The following is a 10,175-nucleotide window of genomic DNA, read 5'->3' on the forward strand; positions in this document are numbered from 1 at the left end:
GTGCACTCTCAGGCAACCATACGATGGTAAACACTATTTTGGTCAAGGGACCGTGAAAAATAGGAACCTGGCCATACTTATAGACTCTGGAAGCACATACAAATTCATTGATGAGGGTAATGTTAAAAAGACTAGTCAGGAAGTGAGTTATTGTCCTCCAATAAGAGTGACAGTTGCTGACAAAAACTATGTCATGTGCACTTCACATTGCCAAGAGTTTTCTTGGAAGATGAAGGACAGACCCCACTGAGGAATTGTGAATTATTCCTTTGGGAGGATGTGACGTACTTGGTAATGATTGAATTACCAACTCACAATCATTAATAAGAGAAGTATAAGCAAATATGGATTGTATTAAAAAATCTAAACTTATTAAACACTCTTTAGTAAAATATATTCTTAATAATAGATTTGAAATCACACTTTCTTTTGAGACATAATTAAGTTTTAGAAATCCACAAGAACACTTCCATTTTGGTATAACATAAAGAAAAGAAAAGTTTGATGTTTCAATCAGTACATAGTAAACACAGAGGCAATCCTGCTGTATCAAGCTCCCTGAAACCTCGCAAGCTGCCACCTCTCTCTTCTGTTAGGCGAAAAGCAGGAATTCGATGAGAAAACCTGAGATGCTCTGATACACATATTTTCACTGCTTTGTCAGCCTCTTCTTCTTCCACTCGAGCCTTGTAGACAGACTTGAAGCCTTTTACCCACTCTAAGAACTTCACATTTACATAATTATCGGAAACATCCACTATTTCAACAATCTCATATTCAAAATCTTTTAGATTATTACCTTTCATCAGCTGAGCACTCCAGTTTTTGTATACTGCCCAAACTTCACCTGTTTTGGGGAAGATCTTGTATACACCCTTCTTCAAAGGTTCTGCAACTACTACATGTGAAAAGTTGTTGGTTACAGTATATTTGTTTAGCTTACTGTTTAAAAACTTAAACAATCCACAACCAATTGGCATTGTTTTATCATGCCATTGTATTGTACTTTTAGGGAGTGGACACACATAAAACCATGCCACATGCAACACAAATTGAGGGAGAAGATCTATCTTTTTTATCAGCCCATAGTAACGGGGCAAGGCATCTTCATTGCTGTATATTGCCCAACATTGACCAACTTGAAATTTCTCTGGTGATCTCTCAACGGTAAATCTGTAAAACTCAGGTTCAGGAACCTGATTAGGTATTGGTGCAACCCAATTTTCAGCAGAATTTACAGAGTCCATGAAATTAGCTATCGCACTTTGGTCTATGGATGAAGCAGAAACATCTACTTGATAAATAGGTAAGGAGGTAGGGTCTAGTTCAAAGGATCCTTCAGGAACATCATCCCTTTCCATCCCTGTCATCTTCATAGAAGGAATTCGATGAGAGAATCTAAACATACCCTTTGCTGGAACTAGAAATGGGTCTCCTACCCTAATGGAAAAGACACGTAAAGCCTTTTGTTTTATCCAAGTATGCAACATGCACACCAATAGATTCATTAAAGTTTGACAAGACCTCAACAAATTCATAGTTGAGATTTTTATTGCCCCAAACTTTTAGGAGGGCCCAAGTTTCTCCTTTCAATGGAAATATCTTTATTGCATCATTGCTGTTTCCATTTGTTGCACATACTAAATGTGAGAACATAAGATGATCTTCAATGTGGTCTAAGTTTCCTATTTTGAACCTACCATAAGAAGGTAGAAAGCCCTCATATAGCCATTTGGTTTCATTTAGCGGCTCTGGCTCTAACCACGTTATGCGCAATTTAAATTTCGGAGACAAAATCTCTCTGATGATGCCATAAAATCTAGGCATGCCATCCAAGGTATCATAAACAGCCCATACTTGCCCAACCTTAAAGCAGGACTCGTCCTTGTCCTTGTCAAAATTGCTAAAATCTGGATCTGGATATTCAAATGATTTTGACTCAGTCATTGTACAAAGTCCTACACCAACACTTCCATTTGCAGTCTCAATTTCCATCTTTGTTTTCTGGAAGCTCTCTTCATAGGACAAACAATCTTTTAATTTCTTTCTCTCTCCATTAGGAGTTGCTGCATTAGACAAATGTTGCATCTCAGACACCTTAGTAGGAGATGGATATCCAACCCTCTTAAATCTCTTAGAAGAATCTTCATCATCACTTAGATTATCACAGTAATTGATACGATGTCTACACCGCGTAGATCTTAGTCGATTTTCCTCGTTGAGACACTGGAGATTCTGCCTAGGCAGATGATCAGATACTGCCCAATTTTCACTTGATTTTGTTGATGCCCTCTTTCTATTATTTCCCATCATTTCTTCAGCAACGCCTTTAGCCTTGATAGCCTTTTCTTTGTTGCAGTCCATCACTAGTCTAGACAATCTGTCAATTAATTTTTGATCTCTTTAGAAAAAAAAGATAGAGAGGATTGGAAGCAAAGGGAGAGTGAATAAATTTGCATATATAGGAAAATTGTCAAGATTATGGTAATAGATTATCTCTTGATGAGTAGGATCCTGGAGGATAAGTAATTTCTCTTAATTGCTTACAACATTTTATTTGATTTAACTTGATGAGTAGGAGTCGCGAGGATAAATTCTAAACTTTATTTGATTTAAGTTGATGAGTAGGAGTCAAAATGATAAATATCAAATTTTAGTTCTTGCGATATTTTCTTAAGCATTTAATTTGATGAGTAGGATCCAAGAAAGTAAAATTTATATTTTATTTAATTTATTTTTATGAGTAGGAGCAAAGAGGGCAAATTTTGACTTTTAGTTCTTTTATTTCCTTAAGCATTTCATTTGATGAGTAGGAGTAGGGTTGGTATGTTTGAGTTTCCACAAAAAGTATGATTTACCTCGATGAAATTACTTTCACCACATTGGCCTTCCCCGAATGATATAGAATGGTTACATCATAGTCCTTTAGCAACTCAAGTCATCTATGCTGCCTCAAGTTCAAATCCCTCTGACTGAAGATGTACTGAAAACTCCGATGATCAGTGAAGATCTCCCATACAAATAGTGATGCCATAACTTAAGTACAAAGACCATGATCACCAACTCTAAATCATGAGTAGGGTAGTTCTTCTCATGTGTCTTCAACTGCCTAGATCATCAAAGTACACAATAAATTCCACACCTTCTTCTGGTAGAGTCAATATAGGAGCTGAAGTCAACAAAGTCTTGAGCTTTTGAAAGCTCTCCTCACACTCATTACACCATTGGAAACCCATACCATGTCGAGTCAATCTGGTCAATGAAGATTCAATAGTAGAGAAACTCTGAACAAATCATTGGTAATAGCCCGCCAATCCTACAAAACTTTGAATCTCTGTTAGAGAAATAGGTCGCGTCCAACCTCTAACTGCCTTAATCTTTGCCGGATCTACTCTAATACCCTCCTTAGACACCATGTGTCTCACGAATACCACAGAAATAAGCCAAAATATACACTTTGAGAACTTGGCATACAACTTCTCTTCCCTCAACCTCTGAAGTCTAATCCTCAAGTGTCGAACATGGTCGTCCTCAGTCCTGAAGTAAACCAAAATATCATTGATAAAGACAATCACAAAAGAATCAAGGTATGGTCGAAACACCCCGTTCATCAACTGCATGAATGTTGTAGGGGCATTAGTCAACCCAAAGGACATCACTAGGAACTCATAATGCCCATACCGAGTCCAAAAAGTTGTCTTAGGGATATATGATGCCCTAATCTTCAACTGTTGATACTCAGACCTCAAATCAATCTTAAAGAACAACGATGCTCCTTGTAGCCAATCAAATAAGTCATCAATACGCAAAAGAGGATACTTCTTTTTTACTGTTACCTTGTTCAAATATTTGTAATCAATACACATCCTCATAGTCCTGTCCTTCTTCTTCACAAACAACACAGGGGCACCCTAAAGGGATACGCTAGGGTGAATAAACCCTTTACTCAACAAATCCTACAACTGGTCTTTCGACTCTTTCAACTCTGTTGGAGTCATACAGTAAGGAGTAAGAGAAATGGGTTTAGTACCCGACTCTAAATCAATAGAAAAATCAATATCCCTATCGGAAGTAACACCTAGAAGATAAGAAAGGAATACATCGAGAAACTCCCAAACCATGGGAACGGTATCCACGGCTCATGGTTCAATACTAGTGTCCCGAATGAAGGCTAAGTTAGACAAACACCCTCTCTCCACCAATTTCTTAGCACGTATGAAGGAGATGACTTTGCTAGGATAAGAACCACTAGCACCATTCTACTCAAACCACAGAACACTAGTCATCGCTAAGGACACAATCTTAGCATTACAATCAAGAATAACGTGATAAGGAGAAGTAATTCATACCCAAGATAACATCAAAGTCTACCATCTCAGAATGATTAAGTCTAGCCAAGTGTCATACCCTGCCAAAGAAACAAGACATGATCGATACACTCGATCCACTACTAAGGGATCACCCACGGCTGTAGAAACATGAATAGGTACATGCATGATATCACACATCATATCAAACTCAGTAGAAAAATAGGTAGACACATAAGAGAATGTAAATGCCAGATCAAATAAATACGAACCAGATCGATGGCATACTGGGATGATACCTGTAATAATAGCATCAAAAGTCTCTGCCTCGAGTCTCCCTAGGAAAGCAAACAATGTCCCCCTATGCCACCTCTAGCCTGGGTGGTACCTCTACCCCACTCTACTGAGCCGCAGTACCATTACCATAAGCTCTACCACCTCTACCTGATTGAATTCTACCTAGGCCTCTACCATGTGGTACTAGTGGTCTAGTATGAAATGAAGAAGTAGGTTAGGGTCCTTCACGACTCCTTTGGAAAGTACACTGTCGCATCAGGTGATCGTGATCTCTACAACTAAAGTAAAACATCTTACTCGAGAACTGTTGTGCAGATCCTAAAAACCCACTATAATTGCCTCACCTTGTAGGTCAATGCTCTGAATCGTATGAGCCCTGACCCACGCTATAAGAATCCCGAGGAATCTAACCACCCTTGGAAGTCGTCATAGATGCAAGAATGGGCATGGGTCCCCGATGCTGAAAGGAACCACTCCCTCTATGTGATTCCCTGCCTCAAGATGATGAGGCACTATGAAACTAACCTAATGTACGAGCCTTCTTAAGGTCCCCAAACTCATCTCTCTCCATCAATTCTACCTGTTTGGCGACACTCCTAATGGACAGGAAGGAAGCCCCTTCTTGAGATGCCCTAAAGACAGTCGATCTGATAGAGAAAGTTAGCCTCTCACAAATCTACAGATCCTCTCCGTCTCATCTTTAATAATGGCTAAAGCATGCCTAGACAACTAGCAAAAACAGGCATTATACTCTATAACGGATAAACTATCTTGTCTCAAATTCTCAAACCTAAAATGACTCTTCTCTCTCATTCCCTAAGGGATGAAGCGGTCATGAAAGGTACTGGAAAGTAACTCCCATGTCTGTAGAGGAGATCCAATTGGCAAAGATCCTAAATGATCTCTCTACCATTCTCTCGCTGGCCCACAAAGTTGAAGGGTAGCATACCGAACCCCATGTGACTTAGCTAACCCAACCACCTCTAGAAACTCTCAACATATAGTAAGAAACTCATTAGCATCCTCGATCTTTCCATCCTGAAACTGAGGTGGGTACATCTTTCAAAATTTCCCATACCCATGTTGCTCATCCTCTATAAGAACAATCGACGGTGCAACTTGACCCCTAACTGCTGGTGCAAGATCATTCCCAACTATGGGATCCACTGGTGGCTGCCTTACCGGGTCTTGAATAACTAGGGCTTACTGTTGCTCTTGGGTTTGAGTCTCCACTATAGTCTTAGAGTTGTGGTGTGCCGGTTGCACCACAACCCTTTGAAAATCTTTCGAGCACATTTAAAACCCTTATTAAGGTATCTTGAAGAAAAGGTGTGGATATGGGATTTGAAGGAACCTGATCCTCTTGTCATGAATATGAGGTTCTGGATAGACCTCTCTAGTATGACCCCTTGCATGTGCTGCTCAATGGGAATGACCTCTGGCTAGTGTCGTTCCACAAATATGGCCTCTAGCTCAGACTCTACCTCTACCCCTAGATGGGGCCTCAACGACTGTCTCAGAAACTACCTCCCATCTACCACCAATAACAATTGATTTAGTCTTTTCTTTCTGTCAAAAGAACACACGGTAGCTTAGTACTAAAGAAGGTTACCACACACGACGAGAAAGAATGAACAAAAAGGAACTTTCCTAATAGTCTTTATAACCTCTCAGAGATAAGTGCAGATGTCTCTGTATCGATCCTCGAGACTCTATGTAGACTCGGCTTGTATACACGTGAGACCTATGAACTTGTGCTCTGATACCATTTTGTCATGAACCAGAAATAGACTTGATGGCACTCGCAGAACCTTGGCGCTTAACTGACATATGAGGGGGGGGGGGGTTTCTGCCATTTTTGGAGTTTAAGCCCATTTCACCATTTTTGAGCTTTGGGGACCTTTGGTGGTAATATTGAAAGGATTTTCTATGTTAGATCATTTGGGTAAGTGTTCTTAATCCTAAACCTTCATTTTCCATTGATTAATTAAGCGTTTTAACATCCAAATGTGATATTTGGGTAATCTTATAGCAAGGTTTCAAGAACCCAAGTTCTTAGCTTAAATAGTGAGTTTGAAGTAGTTTTGATCTCTTTTTCGAAATAATTTTCTCTAATGATCTTATAAAGCCTTCAACATTATTTCAAGTATTAATTTCAAATTCAAACATTGATTTTTGAATGGGGGTTTGATTTAATTGACCCACCTTTCAAGAGGATTGATGTGTGTATTGTTGTTTCCGGAAATTTATTTGAATACTTGCTTGTGCATAGATTGTGTGGCTTTAGAAGTGATTCGGAAGGGGAAGACTCAACTATTGGAGTCATTGTTGATTGGTTTAAGGCAAGTGGCTTTCTAAACCTTGTATTCTAGTTAAATTCGTATGCTTTCTTCGTTAATTGTGTGTTGGGAGTGATGGTGCTAAGATGAAGGGTTTAAATTGTCCACTTGATACATCTAAACGAATAATAAGGGGTTGAAATGAAAAAGTCAATTTGTTGATCATGATGATGTGAATTGCCTTATTATAACCGTTGTTGATTGATTGATGAAAGGCTTGAAAGCATGAATGTGGACTTGACCCGCGTGATCTCTTTCTCTTTCTTTTATCTCGAGGCTTGTCAAGGCTTGAAGAGGTAGATGCTTGTCATTTGGCAGGCCCTCTTTTTCCTTTTCTTACACTTTGTTCTATTTGAGAAACAAACATTGAGATTGTATTTATTTTCAATTCCGTACTTATGTATTTAGGAGCTTGTAGATGTGACAACCAGATTTTATGGGTTTTAATAGAAGAATAAGTTTTCTACTTTATCTTGTTCTTAAAATTTACTATTTTCCGCATTTCTTTCATTTTCGTTGGATTGAGGCTAACTTGTCTTGGTGGGAAAAAACATGTGTCATCAAGTCCATTTTTGGGTCGTGACAGGATATGATTAACAACTCTAAAAATAGTATACAAGAGTTGAACGAGGGGCATGCTGAATATGTATATTGGCTCAACAAGCAAGAGTCTTTGTTGAAGAAATGCTAGGATTAAATGGTTGAAGATGGGACAATAACAAAAAGTAATTCCACTCTATGATAAGATATAAGAAGAGAAGGTTGAGCCTGAGTAGAATAACAATCACTAAAGGGAAATGGATTACTGGAGAGGCAAAAATTGCAAAAGCTGCAATCAAACATTATGAACATATTTTTAATCTAAGGCAACACCGGGTTGATCCTAATATTTTAGACTGTATAACCGAATGCATCACCCACAGAGATAATCTCAGCATTATCAAGTGCCCTCAAGAAGATGAATTAAAAAAGCCATCTTTGAGATGAAATTAGACAGTGTTGCTGGCCCTGATGGGTTCTCAAGTAAATTTTTTCATTCTTGTTGAGATATTATCAAGGATGATGTATTTGGTTTTGTTCAGTTTTTCATCTTGAAAGGAAAACTAACTAAATTCTTCTCTCATACCCCTATTACTTTAACCCCAAAAGTAGATTCTCCTAATTGTTTCAGAATTGAGACCTAGAAGCCTTAGTAATTTTTCAAGTAAAGTCATTACTAAAATTCTTTCTAAAAGGCTAAATCCTTCTCTTTAGTAATTGATACCTCTCTCTCCTTCTCTTATTATCATTGGCACTGAAGTTTTAGCTAGATTTCTTAACACACTTATTCAAAATGATCATTTCTTATCTTTTACTATGTCCAAGAAGAGGCCTATTATTAATAATCTATCGTATGCGGATGACAATCTGATATTACTAGTGGGAACACCAAATCCATTAGGATTATTATGAAGCAAATTCATTGGTATGAGAAAAGTTCAGGCAAAAAAATGAACAAATATAAATGTTTTTGCCTTACTTCTCCACGTACAATACCTAGTACGATTAACAAAATTAGAAGTTCTACTGAATTCCTTAACAAGGAATTTACTTTGATCATCTTGGATGCCCTATCTAAGTTGGGAAGAAAAGGAATGAATATTTTGAGAAGTTGTTAAAAACATTCTCACTAAACATGTCCGCCAATCATTGCCGATATACACTCTTACTGCTTTAACTCCTCCTAAAGGTATTATCAAGCTTATGGAGAGACATTTCAGTAGGTTCTTTTGGGGATCCACAACAGATAAAGAAAAATATCGTTGGAGGTTTTGGAAGAACATGTGCTTCTCGAGAAATAAAGGTGGATTAGGTATGAGAAACAAGAAAGACATTTGTGATATCCTCAATATCAAGAAGTGGTGGAAGTTTAGGTGCCAAGATACTTTTTGGTCTATATTCACTAAGGCCAAGTGTTGTAGTCCAAGATGTGTTGCCGCGGTGGCTGGTTAAGCATATCATTAATATTAAAATTGGTTCCAGTTGTAGAAGTGATTTATTGATTTAGAAGGCTACTAGTGATGGTGTCTATTCAAATAACTTTGCTTGGAATTTCATAAGGGATACTAGAGTGTCCCATAAGTTAAAGTATTCCTTCAAGACTGGTGGCAAACACCTGGATAGAATGCAATACCCAAAATGATGATTATGAATATTCCAATATTAATTTTCTGGGACTTGTGGAAGGCAAGGTGTTCTTGTATATATGGAAGGAAAACAAGTTTTAATTTAGAGGTGTGGAGAAACAAATAAGTTGAAACATCAAAGCTGCTATAGACAAAGCTTTCCCACTTCGGAAAATGGATCTCCACTGGAATCAACTATGTCAAGTGGTTGAAAACTTGAGACCAAGTATTAATCGTAAGATTGTGATGTGGAACAGACCACAACAAAGGGTGATTGAACTTACATGGATGGAAGTTTTCTGGAGCATAATGTTGTTAAGGCAACAACTGCTAAGTTTGTTTTTCAATGGTTGAAGAATAATGGGCATCAACAAGGCACAATAGAAATGGATTCTTTGCTCATGGTTGATATGATGAAGAATAGAACTTCTCAAAATCGCAACCTGAAGTTTATCGTGGATGAGACTGCTGATTTAGTAGGGAATGCTGATTTTCGATGCACTCATTGCTACAAAGAAGTCAACACAGTGGCTGATCATCTTGCAAAATTAGCTATAATGAAGAGTGGACCTATGTTATACAGCAGGCTAGATCAATTGAATAGTGGGATTAAAGGAGTTTATTTGCTAGACAAGATGCAAGTACCTAGCATAGGGATAAGATACGACAAAGCCCATTTTTTTGTAAGCTAATCTATATAGTCTCTAAATATGTGGATAGATAAAGCAGTGGCATGCTTAATAATTCTCCTTTTTTGCGAGAATTGCTTTATAGTCGCTGATGTATATTTGGAGTTAAGGTGAAGTCCCCCCCCTCCCCCCTTTTGTTTATCTTGTACAGGATTTATATATACATCACCAAGATCGCAATTTTGGATTTAAAAAAAAAAGAACTCACAGAATTATCAGGATCTGATCCGGAATTGTCACGACCCGGGAGCACCCCCTAGTCGTAACCGGCGTACTCGACCTCGAAGAGGTCTAATACAAGCCTCTTAGCATTCATTCATCGCATAGACACTAAAACCATAAGGAATTAAAAACTTTCTTTACCAAGAAAACATTTCA

At 38.0% G+C, this 10,175-nt stretch overlaps 1 pseudogene; it reads right to left on the reverse strand.

Moving 5' to 3' along the window:
- Positions 1 to 509: 509 nt before the first annotated feature.
- Positions 510 to 2,364, reverse strand: LOC125875751 (uncharacterized; annotated as a pseudogene).
- Between the last annotated feature and the right edge of the window lie 7,811 nt (positions 2,365 to 10,175).

The sequence above is a fragment of the Solanum stenotomum genome, chromosome 1 (assembly GCF_019186545.1).
Source record: "Solanum stenotomum isolate F172 chromosome 1, ASM1918654v1, whole genome shotgun sequence".
Taxonomy (NCBI): Eukaryota; Viridiplantae; Streptophyta; class Magnoliopsida; order Solanales; family Solanaceae; genus Solanum; species Solanum stenotomum.